Source organism: Mus musculus, chromosome 16 (genome assembly GCF_000001635.26).
Source record: "Mus musculus strain C57BL/6J chromosome 16, GRCm38.p6 C57BL/6J".
Lineage (NCBI taxonomy): Eukaryota > Metazoa > Chordata > Mammalia > Rodentia > Muridae > Mus > Mus musculus.
In genome coordinates this window covers 7,150,119-7,166,967 of record NC_000082.6, presented here as the reverse complement: position 1 = coordinate 7,166,967, position 16,849 = coordinate 7,150,119, and the positions used below count along the sequence as shown (strand labels likewise).

Below are 16,849 nucleotides of genomic sequence, written 5' to 3'. Positions count from 1 at the left end.
AGGATGACACCTATGTTCTGAATCTCAGGAGCATTAAAGGAATTTCTCTGCACATTCTGTGCAGTGAAATTTCTAGTGTGGAGGCCTTGCCAACTCTAAGTCCAGCAATGGCAGCCATTTTCCCTACAGCCCACCACTACCATCTGATGCTGTGTTGATCACACGTTGAGAAGTCAATCTGATGAACTTATTCAATGCCCAAAAACTACTCTGCTTTTGTAGATGCAGGGAAAATATTATGATCTCTGCTTTTTTTTTTTCTTCCAATAGAGCCAGTTAGCATGGGGATATTGAGCTATGGGTATCTGAAGAGAAGGAGAGGGAAAAAGTGGTGAATTCCACTGAAAATCAGGTAAGATAACAGAGGCTCTGACTATGTGGAAATACACAACATAACTCTGGTCCAATTACTAATTTCCCTCTACCACTCATTATTCATATCACTACTACTATGATAGCTTCCCTTATCTAATCCGAGCCACCCAGACACATGCTTAGCCCTTTACAAGAGACCATTCCCCCTCCTCCTGGGGTACTCTTTAAACCCAGCATCCTTCAATAAGAAAACATGTCCTACACAGCAATGAACATTGTTTTTCATTATTTCAAAAGGAGAAAAAGAGACATTAAAGAAAGACTTAGCCATGAGAGTAGAGGATGTTGTTCTAACCTTAAGCCACTATGGTAATGCAGTATCTATTACATTACGACGCTGCTCTACTACTGAGTCAATATGCTCTGTAAAATGGTGATCTCATGCAACTTTCCCCATGCCGAGCCTTCCTGAATTACACATGAGAAGAAAACACAGATAAACTGCATATATGAGCGCGAGTAGAACACATCCAAGGGCCAGCACCCTGAAGACTTACGAAGTTATTCTGTACAGTAATCCCAGATAACATTGGTTGCGCAGACTGCACCTCACTCACGCGTGAAGTGCACATACTTGTTGCTGTTTCACCTCTACGACATGAGCGTGGGACTCACTGCAAGCACAGATCAATCACCGTGACTACTGCCAGATAGATGCATCGCAAGTTTCTCTTGAAAATAAATAGGGCAGGTATTATTTTAAATCAGAAAAAAATCTGCCCCGAGGCAACACAGAAATCTAAAACCATGCATGTCCTGCAATTGGGCGTTCAGGAAACCCTGTTTATGCACTTTGTGTACATCCCTCGCTGTGCACAATGTCTTTGGTGAGGTCTTCTCTCTGTGCTGAATTGGCCTCTCTAATAAAGCAGGAGAGGTTTCTTCTGGATAATTCCCAAGGTCTTTAGTTTTTAAGAGGTTCAAGTAAGTCAGCACATGTGAAATAAAGGCCACAAAATAGAGCTATATATAGAAATATGCAGATTTGTATTTCATTTTATAGATAGCCTGTGGTGTGGGGTTTCATGTAGCCCAGGTTAGCCTTGAAACTGCTATGTAGCCAAGTAAAGCTTCCAACATATAATTTCCTTCCTCTTCCTTCACAGTATAAGGATTGCATTGCTGGCAATCAACTTCAGGGCCTTGTACATGCTAGGCCAGCTCTCTGCCAGCTGAGCCACACCCTCCCTGAAAATTGTATGATATAAAGTGGATTGCAAAACAAACATCACAAATCACAGAATCATACAATAAAGATACTTGTTATACATATCAGGTTGCTGGGTTCTATACCCCATAAAACTCGGGGGCTTTGAGATACTAGTCACATCCTCCAGGGAAACCATATAAGGAAAAGGAAGACAGGAAGCCCAAGAAAGGTGGAGGTCTCATGATGGCCAAGCCTATTAAATCGATTACATGATTAATTTGAAGGACAGCATGTGAGAGAAGAAGGGGACAATAGTTCATGCCATGCCTTAAAGGCTGCTGATCAAGCATTTTCTGTAACCTTCTAAGCCACCAAGAAAATTGGCTTCTGGTAGATGAATCAAAATGCAGTAATATATTTGTTGGCAGCTATTCATATAAGAAAAAGAAGGGGAGCATATGAAATCTCTGGTACCACTCAATCCTACAATTGGCAGATGTGAGAAAACATTAGAAGACTCTCCACAGGAATCAAGAATGACATTTTAGTCTTGGTCAGACTTTTCCAACAGCAGAGGAAAGCTTAGATTTTGATGTGAATGGGGATACCAAGGGGAGTGGGGTAGTAGTGGCTAGGATGTTAATTAAGGTGTTTGATGGAGTTTTCTTCCCAGTGCATCATGAGTAAAGTGTGCTCAAACCCCACAATGGTTCTACCAAAGATCATTCATCAGGATGGCGGAAGTCATCCCCTTGATTGAATTTTAAGATGAATTCTTTGTGGGGGCCATGGGCCAGGTCTTGAATCAGAAAGTAAATAAATAAATAAAATCATCCAGCCGTCCTGACCAAATTAGCTGATCTAGTGGGTGAGAATGGAGGGCTGAGGCCAAGGTTTCTATTAGCAACTAGGTCTTTCCCGTTCCAGTTGACAAGACGGACAACCGTCCACCCTCGTAAAAGATTCATGACCCCGACTTTGCACTCTCGACTGCTTGCTTTCTCATAAAAACCAGTGCAAATCCTATCAAAAATTTAGCAGAATCCCTGCCTCATCTGTTTAGGCCTGAAGCTAGTTGCAGGGACAACTCATTAGGGACAGGCTCATTAAAACCAGCCCTTGGGCAAAAGCAGTTTGCAGGGCCTCCTCATTTCTATTCAGTCTTACCTCTCTGGCCCAACCTCCTGCAGCCCTCAGACAAGAGAGTTTCTGAAGGATTGCACAGTGCTCAGGTCCACTTGCAGAGTTGCAGGAACCAGAGCTCAACAAACCCTGCTCTTTATATCTGCCAAAGATCATCTTTATCGTTTCCTTTTTATGCACTGGGACGGCTGTTATGGGAGAAGGAGGGAGCAGTGGTCCAGGAAACAGGGAGGGAGTCCCAAAGGCTAGCCTCACCTGGGCTTGGTTATGGAAAGCACCTGGCGTTGTGGAGGTCACGGAAGCCCCAAGGACAAAGCCTGCACTCTAGTCAAATGAAGGCCAAGAGGTAAAATCTTCTGGGTCCCCTTCCTGACTCATGTGCAGCCTGCCTTTCAGACCCATGGGCTCCTGGTGCTGCTGCGGCAACAGCCTGCCTAATGGATTCACTACCAGATGTTTTCTGCTATGTGCCAGGGATAACACATCACTCTCTACATGAACTCATGTCTGTGCTGAGAGAGAGTTACTGGCATCCGGGGGTATGGAAAAGCAGGAGAGACATAGATAAGATAAGAAGCACCAATTTAGACACAAAAGCATCCAGCTTGCCACCATTGCAGGGCAACATTTATTGTTTGATTGTTTGGTTTTTGCTTTTGTTTCGTTTTCTGCAAGGGTGCAGGACTGCCATGTAAATCTGACACTGTGGTACCCAGTGGATAGCCACATAAACTAAGCCAAGGTCAAGAAGGGCTAGAGTGTGCACTGAACGTGGACTGAGAAGATCCTGGCTAGACTTTACTCACAGATGTCATAGAGCTAGAGCAAGGACTAAGAGGTAGTCAAGTTGCCCAATAAGCCAGAGATTTACAAAAACAGAAGTTTGTGTGTATGTGGTGTACATGTGCTCATATGTAAATAGGTGCAAATATATCTTTGTGCATATATGCATGAAGTCCATAGGTCAACCTCAGGAATTATTTCTCAGCAAATAAATAAATAAATAAATAAAATCTTGATTTTTTTTTTTTTTGGTAGGATCTCTCACTGGGGCTAGCTGATTCAGCTAGATTACCTAGCCAGCAAGTCTTAGGAATTCTTCTATCTCTGCCTCTCTAGTACAAAGATCATATGGACACTAATGTACTTGACTAATTTTATGTGGGTAGGAGGAACCAAACTCATGGTTTCACGATGGCGTGGCAACCTTACCCACTGAACCATCTTTTAAGACCTCCAATATGCTACTTCTTCACTTTTTACAGAAGCCAGAAATGCTTCTGCAAAAACAAAACAAACAAAAAAAAAACAAAAAAAAAAACAAAGAAAACAAACAAACAACAACAACAACAAAACCTTAGACAGGTTCGGTTTGTGCTATGGAATCCAAGCTGGTAACACAGAGCTCACTATGCATTGTATAGCATAGGCTAGTTTAATTCTCTATCCTCCTGACTCAGACTCCCCCCCCCCAAAAAAAAACAGTGGGAATTTAAAAAACGTACAGACATACCTACACCAAACCCAACTTTAATTCATCTGTTTTCTAAGCATCTTCTACTAATAATGCAAAGTAAAGGGAAAAGTGTAAACACATTTGTAATGCCTCATGTGGAACTGGCACGGAAACGGAAGAGACTTTGACAGCAGTCTTCAAATACTAATAACCAGGTAAACCCCAAGAGTCCCTTCTCCACTCTTGTGTAACAGGAGGGACAGGTGACAGGATCTCTTGGAAAAAAAGGCTGTGACTAATAGTTTAAAAATAAATTTTATTAGATAAGTCTTATCATTTCCAAAAGCACTTACCCATCACAAATGGAACTAATATGCTAACAGCCCCAGCATTAGCAAAGCCCTAGATGCCAATTGTTCTTCAAACATAGATTATTAGCCTAATAGAGCTTCCGAAGGTGGGATTGCCAAGTCACGTGTACACAGCACAAATTCCCTAATGGAGTTCTTTCTTTGAGTGAGTGAGTAAGAGAGAGAGTAGAGGGAGGGGGAGGGAGATTGAGGCTTGTTTCCTATATAGACAATGAAAGGGAGAACAAAGCCTAAACTAAAGTTCGTGAGATATCTAACATAAAGCAGTACTTTCTCCTTCTCTGCATAAGAGGACACAGGCGGAATTGATACTGGTTTCTGGGATGCAGCTCTGACCCCTTGGAGAGTGATACACATAGGAGATACAGAATAAAGGGCAGAAAGGAGACAAGGCCCTAAAAATCGTTGCACTTCCTTGCTTCATCCTCCCCAGTTGCACACAGAGCTGATCCTACCTCTTAGTATTGAGATCACTGATTCAGAACACACAAAGCACACCCACTTACTTGGGTGTGTCCAACTGAGCTTTGTGTGGAGCATGCAAAGCTCAATAAGCAAGTGAATGCGTGGATTAAATAGCAACTCCCCAACCCCAGCCCAAAGCCCGGAAAGTACAACAAGGGCTAGGAGTTCTGTTTTTCTATAATACTCATGATTAGCTGTCCCAACAGAGCTATTTACTGACTAGCTCTGGCTCTGGCACCCCAGCTCTCTGATCTTCCACCAACCTTAGCTATGACCATGGGGAATTGGAGAGAGACGTGGACATACGAACTTCTGTACAACAATGTCCAAAATACCCAACAGAAACAACTTAAGGAGGTAAGATTGACTTGGGCTCACAGTTTTAGAAGTAGCAGTTAATGGTGACTAAGAGGGTTTGGCAGTGGAGAGCATCACATGTATTTGTAGCCAGGAAGCAGAGAGAGGCGCTGAAATGAGCAGAGACACGATATTCCTGGGTTGTGTCTGTACAACCTTTCGGTTAGCCTTACCAGCTGAGGACTAAGCATTCAACACACATACTTTGTTAGAAGGTATCAGCAAGATACATCAACAAGATGGCCTAGGAACTCTCTGTGCCCGTTACATTATTAGTTCAGCATATCCACTCCGTGTACCACAGCATTAATTTAGCATGATCACTTTTTCGATTATGGTATGCCATAATAACAAGGACAGTAAAATCCTCTGCTCTTTACTGGAGAGGCAATCAAACCCTGGTTTCTAATTTGCTTTCTTAAGACTTGAATAGTCTGTGGGTAAATGCTATCAGGGGTTTCCATGTTAGTCTCTCCTAATGTAAGAGCTTTTCCTTCACTTTCAACATGTTGTTGAATCCCTTCCCCACCTATGTTACTGCCCCCACCCCTACGAACTCTACTTGGGGATGATAAGGGAGAAGAGTACAGATATGAAGGTGGATGCTCAGGAAAGAGCATGCATAAGAAAGAGTCACATCCATTAGCAATGCAGATGTTGTCACAGAATGAGAGCCCCAGCACACAGCACACCTTGAAAACTTGTTATTTATTCCAGAAAAAAAGGGGGAGTCTTTGGGAAGAATGAGCTTCTCAGGGACTCAGGAAATCCACCATTTAAATATGGCATCCAAATCTTTCTCATTTCTTCTTATTAGGGAATTATCTGCACATCTCAGTTGGGATGATTTTTTAAGGATTAGAGATAGTACAGGCTAAGTGGATATTTGCAGGCTAACAAAACTCATTCCTAGGACATTAAGCTGGCATGGAGACGTGTTGTGGGGCATAGAAAGATGGAGCAGAAGAGTGTAGAGGGTAAGTATCATTGAGCCATACTGTATACATGTTTGCAATTTTCAAATAATAAATGTATGCCAAGATTAAAAAAATACAAATGATTTGTTCTTTTTAAAGTGGATAGATATAAATTTGTCTGTATAAAAAAAATCTGAGAAAACTGTGGTTTTGTTTTTATTTTTAATATAGTTTTCTTGGAATTCTATACCCAGTCTAGATTCATGACTTTCAGTGATGGAATGAAGAGGGAATCTGGATCATAGGCACTGAGGATGTAGGATGCAGCTCAGCCAAAGTAGCACCACTTGATTACTATTCTATTCTCCTTCTACCAGATCCATGGGTTCATGGGCTCCTGTAACCATGAAGTAGATGTGACACAAACAAATAAGAGAGAGTTACTGGGATGACAAGGACATCATTTCCCCCCTGCTAAGAATGGGATCCCGGGTGCATCCTGTGTGAACACACAGAGACCTCATCCTGGCTCCACCAAACAAAGTATGAGAACTTATGCTGAACACCAGCCAGCGATGGTGTGACCTGCCCTCATTAAAGATTCTCTACAAACAGGTGCCTCTCACTGGGTTCACTTCTGAAATGGCTTTCTTTTTATTCCCAGGGACACATCAAGAGCTGAGGGAGGGGGTTCATGCAGTATAGATCAGTCGGCCATTGACAGAGCATCAGGGTTTGACAAGCTGCTTGGCTGGGTTGAAAGCCTAGGCTAGGCATGGGCCTGTCAAGGCTACACTATTGAATTATTGACAGGCGCTCACTGCGGTGCAAGGGGAGAGCAACCACAGCGTCAGCTCAATAAAGATGAAATGGAAACCCTCTCTGAAGCTGACTTTAGCACGTTAAAGGAGTTTTAATGGGCTGGTTTAAAATTCAGTAAGAGAATGCATTAGGCTGATTATATTTTCAATGGCTAAGTGCAGACATGCACACAAGTTTGGGAATTGGAAGGGTTTACAAATGAGTGGGGAACCTGTCAGGGTGGATTACACCATTCTTCTAAGGGAAAGCAAGAAGCCGTGCATGTTCCAGCCCAGTCTCAAGAGCTGTGATTTTCCTGCCTCCTCTCCCTCGTTTCCTCCTCCTTCGCACCCAGTACAGTGCTAATCTGGTGCTCTTGAGGATGCAGTAATAGGAGCCTGCTCCTCAGCCTGGTCACTGGCCTCAAACAACCCTGGCACTGAAATCCTTAGCAACTGCTTCATTCTGTTACCTGTATCCCAACCCTAACTACCTTTCTCCCCCTCCTGCAGGGATAAGGGGGAGGTTCCCATCTCAGCATCTTATTGGAGGGGCTGGGAAACTCTCCATACTCAATATCCCCTTGTTTAGCAAATTAATATTAACAATTCTGCATTTTCTTATGTAATCTTTTCTTCTTTAAATTTCCACCTGCCAAGATTTACTTGTATTTTAATAGCTGATGTCAGACAAGCAGCAAGCACCGAGTCTCATCCCAGGACTATAATTTTAAATACAATGAGACACACATCAACTGTCGCATTGACATGCTAGAAAATTATTCCACGTGGACTTTTAAAGTGCATCCTAAAAGCTTCAAAGACCCAGCACATTTGAAAAGAATTTAAATTGATGATCGTGGTACTGCCTTCTTTTTTTTTTTTAAAGCAATTTGTCTAATGTGACCCCATATTCATTTTTTTCTGACTTCTCTTCCAATGGGCTGCCTCCTGTCAGGTTGAGGCAAAGACCAGCATGCACATCTAAATCTGGGTTCATTTGCCTGCTGCAAGATTCTCTTTGCCATGTCAAGCCATATGAGTAAATCAAAGATGCTTCTCCGGGCTGCAGGAGTAGGCTAATCTCCAGACAAATATTTAGAAGGCAGCTTTGCCGACTCTGGCCTTAATCGTTTCCAACTGATTTGACTTATTCTAATTACAGCTTTTATGTTATAAAAGCCATTTTTATGTTGCCGGGGAGCAGTTTCATTGCAAATACATGAAATTTTGCTGAGTTTTCCATTCCCATGTTGATTATGGGAATAGTGCTCCACGGCTCAGCTCTAATTAGAAAAACATACTGCGTGGAATGTCAACAATTGTTAACATTAATAACATGCCGAGAGTGTCCTTTTGTCTCTGATAACATCCTTCCCAAAGTCTGACACCAAAGAGCCTAGGGTGCCTTGGGCGTGGGAACGGGGACTCACTCATCCTGGGTTGGATGGGCAGGGTCTCCTTTCCCACCTTTCCACAGGAGCTGCATGGCTGCAGGAGAAGGATACCCATGTAATGTAGCAACCATGGACAGGGTAAACACTAAATCCTGCACCACTGATGGAAGTGCATTCGCTTCACGGGTATGAACTCAGAAAATTCTAGCACCTCAGCATAAAGAGAATAAAACAGTCTTGTGGTGTATCAGTGGGTCCTGGGATCCGGGGTTTCTGGAATTTTCCTTCCATGCCATGATAACTTAAAATGTACCAGGAAGATGCCAGAAAGGAGATCCATTTTTCCCCCATATCTCACTGATATGGGTCAGTTACCGGTAGTCAGAGGTCAAACCCTGTTATCCTCACAGAATTCTATGTGCCCCTCACCCCTCAAAATGCCTAGTTGAATAGAAAATGCCCTGCCATTGGATTGACCAAGTTCCTTTTGTCCATTCCCACATATTTAGATGCCCTTTCAAGAAATCAGGTATGTCTTCTCCTATCTTAAGCAAAGACTTCTCATAGGGACCTTCTTTCAATAGAGACAGCAAGTAATGTAACAGAGAGATGAAATCAGTCTGTCAGGGAAGAAACATCACTCAGAACTCAGGCAATGCTCAGGATGAAATCATAGTTGCTAAACTGCTCAAAAAATACGCACCACTCCCTTCACTTCTGAGGTCTTCTTATCCAAACAACACAAGACCATCCTTAGCATCAGGCAGACGAGGGTGACCCTATCAAACCCCAGGTGGTACTCCTTAAAACCACAATGATCATCACAAACAAGGGCAATCTGGGAGACAGGAGCAGGCCAGAGAAAACCAAGGAGACAGGCTAGGAAATGCAAGACAGGATCCCAGAATGGAGAAGGAAGAGGTAAAAAGGTAACAATGTTTGATACATAGCTATGATTCATTAGCAACAGTTTAACAATGCTGGCCCATTACATATGGTAAGTTCCCCTTATTGATATAATGTGAACAACAGAGGACATAGGATGCATGGGAGACTAGGACCTGCAATACGGTCTGGCAAGTGTGAAAATCTAAAGCTACTCAAAAGGCTGATAAGAAACCTTAGGCTTGATGGGCCTCTTACGACAACCCAGGATGCAGTCCACTGAGACAAGCTGATTGTGGTGTTCGCCCCAACTGTATTGCCAGGTTTATCTCCTATGCTCTTTCTATGTTGTGGAGCAGTATCCTCAGGCAAGAGTATATCTCATTTTCCTCTCTTCCACTAGCTTTTTCCTTAAGTACCTTGACAACATGCTCAGCCCTGACCTCTACAAGAACAGCTTCCAGTTGTGTTAGTAGTTAATTCTCAATACTTTTCAATATCCTATACCAACCCCACTTACATCTTTATTCATTCACTATCATCAAACATCCATGTCTTCCATCAGATACAAGACCCACATACTTGTTGTCATGGACTCAGTTCGTATGGATCAATCACAGATCTTAAACTATGGTCCAGGAACCAGGTCAGCTCACTTCTTGTTCTTTTTTGTTGTTACTTTCTTTCTTTCTCCTTCCTTCTTTTTTTCTTTCTCTCTCTCTTTCTTTCTTTTGTGAGTAAGTTTTGCTGGAACATTTTTAGCATCATTTATTTATATGTGTTTCTGGCAGCTTTCACTTTCAAACAGCAGCATCAAGGAGCTCTAACACTGACCAGATCATTCAAACTCCAGAAGTTACATTTGGTCCTCTGCAAAAACTTCTGAAACCTAGCCAGAGACAGGGAAACCTATACCTTTAAGAAGCACCATTTCCAGACACCTCAGTGAGTAGTAGCTGAACCCACAAAGGCATTCTCCTGGGAGTACAGGATCCTAGATCCTTCAGACAAGCCTGATGAGCTGCATAGCAGATTAGCATCTCAGGGAGTTAATATCACCCCTCTTCCAGGAGCCTATCACACCTTGTGAGCCACAGCTCTTCCCTCCCCTGTGTTTAAAATAAGGAGATGAATTAACAGTAGAGCATTTCCCAAGGGCTACTTCAAGTTGTGTTCCTAAAACCAACCTGTGGGGTAGGGTGTTACCAGGTCCTACAGACCTACAGGATTTCTGCAGGAGCTGAATCCCAAAACTAAGCTAATTGGGATTCTTAGAAACCTTGCTGGTTCTATCCCAGGCATGTTCCCCAAACACAGAATGCTCAGAACGTTCCAAGCCTGCTTCCAACAAACATGGAAGCCAAGACTGGAACAGGTCAATTGATTGACACCTGAACATCTCCCCATCCATTGGGCAACTTGGGATTCAAATGTGGAATCTTGTCATAGAACTTGCTTCATTATTCACCAAACACTCAATTTTTAATGAGATTAAATGATACCAAATAGTTGAGTACCTTTTTAATTCACAGGTAAGTTGTTCAAAATAGTCCCTTCAGTGAACTGTGGCAACCTGGCCTTTGGATAACCAAAAACAATTATTTCCTCTACAAACTTGGATGGTTATGTGAAAAGACACAAGACTAGAATATTTCTGAGAGTTATGACTAATAATCAAGACATGTTTGCATGTGCTGAACTCATTGGCTCTACAGTGTTAGTAGAAAATCAGAAACAAATATTGGAGAATTCAGTTAGTCAATTACTTTTGAGCAGGGACTCTGTAAAGAACTGAATTATGTGTTGGGACAAAGTATCATAATAGATGGACCCTGGCCAAAAAATACTCAAGAATAACAGGGTAGAAAGTTAGTAGACAGTAGTTGCAATAGTAAGGCTGCAATATAAACTCCCCAAAGGCAGTGCTTTCCTGTATAATGCATTTGCTGATGAATTCTAAGTCTGCCAAAGAGTGCCTACACATAGAAAAGTAATTGCTAGAGGGAGGGAGGGAAGGATGAAAAGAAGGAAGTAAATTAGAGCCCCGAGAATAAGGCCTTGGAGATAATCATGGTTTCCAACATCTATAATCCTAGTACTTATAGGGGAGAAATAAGAGGATCACAAGTTCAAGGTTAGTGTGAACTACACAGCAAGACTCTTTCACAGTACACAATAGATAAACACAACTCTGCAAAGTAGAGTCTAGGGGAACAGGGAAGTGCAATATATGGCCTTTATTCCATTATTTTTTTTCTAGCAGTGAAGACTATACCTTCCTCAAGAGAATACAACCATATCCACCCACCTTTCTTTGTGTGCTGCATTTACAAGAGAACTTTCCTCTATCTTCTCATTGCTTGACCACAACTGTGACTTCCTATTAGCCTGTTGTATGTTTCATTGAACTGGGTTCTGAGAGTTCAATAGAAGAGAAGCAGGAAGTCCTGTGGAAATGTGGAACTTCTGGTAGAGTAGCAGACAAAAAACACAGAGTACATGCATGGAGACTTCAGACCTCTGTAATGCTATAAAGAAAAGGTCTAAGACCTCGATAGAGAGAAGAAAGGCTGCTTGCTGGACAGGATGCTTGCTGACTTTTGAAGGATGGACTTGAAAAGACTACTAAGAATGAGTGTCTTAAAGAGAACAGGGTGAAAGGAGAAGGGGTGTGAAGCCCTCCAGAGAAGACTTCCCCACAGGCCCCCAAAAGTCAGACAGGCTGAGAAGGGGCGAATGCAGTGCTGGGGTGTGGCTTCCTACCAAGCCCTTTTTCCTGTGACTCTAGTGCCAAAGAAAATACTCCTGTTATTATTTTAGTGAGACTCCAGACAAAGCAACTCCTCCTTCAGTTTCCCTGAATTTCCCCCCAAGGGTGTCCTGTCCACTGCCAAACATCTTTATACAAGTGTGTGTATCCTGGGACACAACAAACAAAACGGCATAGTCCTCTGATGCACTGAAGTTTTGAAAGGGAGCGAGTGCGGAGGTATACACTTGAGTCACTTGTTTGGGGTCGGGGGAGAGACAGAAGCAGTGCATAGTTACCGCCGTTGTTATTCATGCTGGCGTCTTACAAAGGCATATTACAAAGATGGTCAGGACTGAGAGCAAGGAAATGATCTGCCCTCCAGGCAAACCCAAAACAAATAAAATGCTCATATAGAGTTGTACAAACACTCAGATACTGGCACTTTTCTTATCCAACATCTGATCTTTACCACTAGTCTCATAACTCACACTGGCCTCAGAAAGACTTAATAATGTATATTTTAAGCGTTTGTGAGGTATGGCTGTGCTAAATACAACCAACAGGAGGTGTAGGAAAAATGATATGCATCTTTGATTTTGTTGTATCAAGTCTACTTTGTTTAGAGACAAGGGATTTCTAACCCAGACTGACCTGACATTGGCCACACTCTCCCCTCTGCCTGCCAAGTGCTGGGATAATAGGAGTGCATGGCCAGTGTCTGTCTTAGAGAAATAGAACTAATAAAAGTGAGTCAATGACTGTAAGGAGAAAGAGAGATGAACAGTTTGATGGTGCCATCAGCTAAGGATCTACAAGGAGCCTCAGGGGTTTGGAGTTGAAGTAGTAGCCAATGCAGATAGGTGGGATCCTTCAGCTGAAACTTCAAAGACGAGTGAGAACATTCCAGAAGAGTGAGGGAGAACACTGGCGGTCACATTAGATTGAGCAAAGGGAAGGAAACATGAACCAGACTATACGGACAGACCAGTAGGGTAGCTCAGGGTCAAGCAGCTGACACTTTGCAGAGACCCAACCTGTCTATGCCCATCTGTGCTTCAGCCTGGCTCTCTGCACAGCAGAGCCACCAACACCTGGGAGTTTCTTGGAGCAAACTTTCACGTTTTCACCATAGACCTTCTGAGTTTCTGTGCTAGGCAACACTAAGTCTAAGATTGTGCTGCTCCTCAGAGTCACAGGGCTGGAGATGTGGTCCATTCACTATGCTCAGGTCTTTGCAAAGGGAAAAAGAAAATATTAGCCCCCTAGTAATACAGTGAGTCTTACTTTGCTGGGACCTATCTGACTGTATTTAAGAGAAAGGCCTCTTTTTCTCTCTGTTCATGTTCGATTGCACAGGGAACCAGAAAAGAGCTTAAAACTCGAGCTAGGGTTTGAAAACTCCCATTAGCTAAAGGAGCTGGTAAGGTGGCCTGTTACTGGTTAGATGGGACAGGCTAAAGGAGCTGGTGAGGTGCACACTGTGCCCTGAAGCTGATGTTAAGTGGAGACTCAAAATTCCTCTCCAATCACCTCTTGTTAGCAGCGGAGGTAGGCAAATTGCTAGAGAGGATTAAGTGGGGGCCAATGCTTGGATCACTGTCAAGCAGAGAAAAGACTCAATTTGTGGTAATCAGTTCTGTAAGAGGTCTTTGTGGCTGTGCTTGCCTTCCCAAGGTGTGGACCCAGACCGGGCAAGGGTAGAAAAACGGCAGCAGGCTGGCTTTTTCTTGAGCATATTAAAATGACTATTCCCGTCCATGAGATAAGCCTGGCTGTTAATAGGGCTTTACCTCCACAGGTCTCTCTCCCCACATCTGAGGCTCAAATGTTCCATAAACACTTGAACATCACTGTGCATAAACCATCGTCCTGATCTCTATAAACACAGCAGGACCTAAAAAGGAGATGTATGGTGTGTCAGAGGAAGGCGTACATGTCTTCTGTGTCTGTATAAGATGCATGTAAAAAAGAAATAAAACAAGGGTATATTTCAAGAATTACACAGTAGTGTCTGGGGTAGTAGATGCACCGTGTCCCAACTCAAGAGAGGTTTCTTTAGATGGGCAAGGACCTTTTCCTAACACATAGAGCACCTGCCCAGGCCGCTGATACAAGTTGTCTTCTGAAGGCCATGACCAGGCCTCTACCAGCTTCCCTTTCCCAACTCTTATGTGAAGGATTTTGGTAAGAGAATGAAGGGGAGCCCAGGTTTCCAGGAAGAAGCATTAGGCAACTTTAAAACAAAGGAAGAGTGCAGGGTTGAGATGGTATTTAAAGCCCAGATGTGATTCACTCTGTAACCAATGTAATTTTAGGTCCTTGAGAGACGGCCCCACTGCCTTGATCTTTTTCAAGTACAAAATAGGCTTTGAGCTGGTTTACTTTACTTGAATCAGGGGGGAGAAAGACAAGGAGAGAGAGAAAGAAAGAAAAGAGGAGCCGAACTCTCTCGGTCTGAAAACTGAGGATAGTCCCTCACCCATGTGGTGATTTCTCCCTGGACGGTTTATAAACTGTCACAGTGCAAGCCACCCCAGACCCCCTTCTCTCTTCAAACCTGTGTCACTAACCCACATTTTAAAAACAAGGCAGGAAGCAATACAGGAATTTTAGCATGTTATATACACAATACAGATGATCATTTGAGCTGCCTCCGTGGGTAACAATGCCTGCTGCCACCTTAAGGACTTGAGTCAATCCTAGGACCCACACAGTAGAAGAAAACTCCCACAAGGTGTCCTCTTATTACCTCGCAGGCACTGTATCCTCCTCCTCTCAATATAAGAAGACACAAAGCAAAATTAATAGAAGTATAATAAAAATGAATACTAAAACATTCTTTAAAACATACATGTCATACTTTAACTGCCCAAATAAGATTATTTCTCATCAGTATGTGTGTGTGTGTGTGTGTGTGTGTGTGTGTGTGTATACATGTGTGTGGGTGTGTATACATGTGTGTGGATACATATATGCATATATATATATATATATATATATATGTGTGTGTGTGTGTGTGTGTGTGTGTGTGTGTGTGTGTGCATAGATATAGATAGATATAGATACGTGCCTTTCTTCAAAATAACATTAACAGAAAGTCAGCTCTCACTACAGATATATTGAAAGTATTTTTATTTCAATATAATAGTTTCAGAGAAGTGTATTGTACTGTACTAACTACTACTTCCAAGATATTTGTGTTTATGCCCAAACTCCTAAGCATCCTATCTGTCTATATTTGACAGTCAGTTTTCATGTTCCCCTCTTTAATTTTACCTCTCAGTGGGCCAACTGTTTAAAAAAAAATCACGCCTGTTTAAAAAAAAAATCTTCCAAAAGGAAGAGCTAGAATCTGAATAAAAAATTAGCCAGGGATCTCACATAAAGACTCTGCTAACTCCAAGTGTCTAATATGCTTGTGTTAGCAACACCATAGCTCTGAACCGACAGAGGGAGAATGTTGCCCTGCTTCATGCGAGCATTTCTTTCTTTCTTCTGCTGGGTGATGTAGACATAAGCACTAGACAGACAAGGAGTGCACACCTTGTGAGTGGCTGTTACATAAACAAACCCTTACCCCTTACCACGCTCCTCAAGACACAGTTAAACTTCCATTACAAACAGGAAACAAATGCTTGGTTTCTTTGAGCCTTTTTTTTTTCTTTTTAATGGAAAAAAATAGAAATATTCTTGTTCCTGAGACTCCACTGAAGAATTTTCAAACATTTCATACATAGGTAAGCACACACACACACACACACACACACACACACACACACCCTCAAAATAAGTCAAAGAGATAATCAACTTAGGAGCAGATTTTTCTGCCTTGAGCTGGTTATATAAATGAAAGAACAATTGTGTCAAATTCTTTCAGTTTCATCTTCTAGGTTTCTGCAATTTTAAGGATTTTTATTTAAAAGAGAGATTCCTTATGGGGAAAAAAACTCAAAACAAAACAAAACAACAACAACAACAAAAAAAAAAAACAACAGCAAAAAACCAAGTTTTCCTTAAGAAGCATGCCCTGTGCTGGTGAAAGCGGCTTGTGCAAACTGCATGGGACCCAGCCCAGGCTTCTGCTAATTATCCTGATTACCCAGATGACAGGACAGAAAGGAAGCCTTGGGGGAAACAGAGAGAGCTAGAGCCACTTCTGGCCCTGTTGGAATGTGGAAGCCCTGCCTGCTCTCCTGCTGCTGCTCTACAGGCCTGCCACATGAGTAGGTCAGCAAATCAGAAACTTCCCCAGGCCCCCCTTAACAGACGCCACATCAAAACAAGAAGCTGAAGCACATGGTCTGTCCAGCTGTCCCAAGTCAGCATCAAGCACTCCTTTCCTTCCTAAGCATGAATGCACGTGAAACAGGCAGCCCAAGGGTACAGCTGCTGGTGGAAGTTTTGGTACAAAGTCCTCCACATCTCTCAAGGCCCCGTGGAAGCCTCCAATCCCCATTCCTCTACTTCTCAAATCCAGCGTCAGCTGGAACTCATCGCTGAGTAACAACAGCTATGCAATTACCTACCGAGATGCCTTCTTATTTCCTCTTTCTGTCTTTTGCATGGTGCACTCTCGGTGTGGTGTGCAGACCTGGCAAGAAGAGCTATGACTACTTAAGAAAGAGAGATCAGATTTCTCTGTGTGACACCTGGTTCGGGGTCATGGACAGTTATTCACTAACTAGCTTTGCTTTGTAAGCTGAGCGCCCCTAACAAACGGCCAAAATCAAATACAGAAGAGTACAAATCTCTCTCTCTCTCTCTCTCTCTCTCTCTCTCTC

At 42.7% G+C, this 16,849-nt stretch overlaps 1 protein-coding gene across 46 annotated transcripts in view; it reads right to left on the bottom strand.

Annotated features, from left to right (window-relative positions):
- Rbfox1 (RNA binding protein, fox-1 homolog (C. elegans) 1) overlaps window positions 1-16,849 on the bottom strand; it is a 1,527,688-nt gene that overhangs the window by 245,513 nt on the left and 1,265,326 nt on the right. The window lies entirely within an intron of this gene.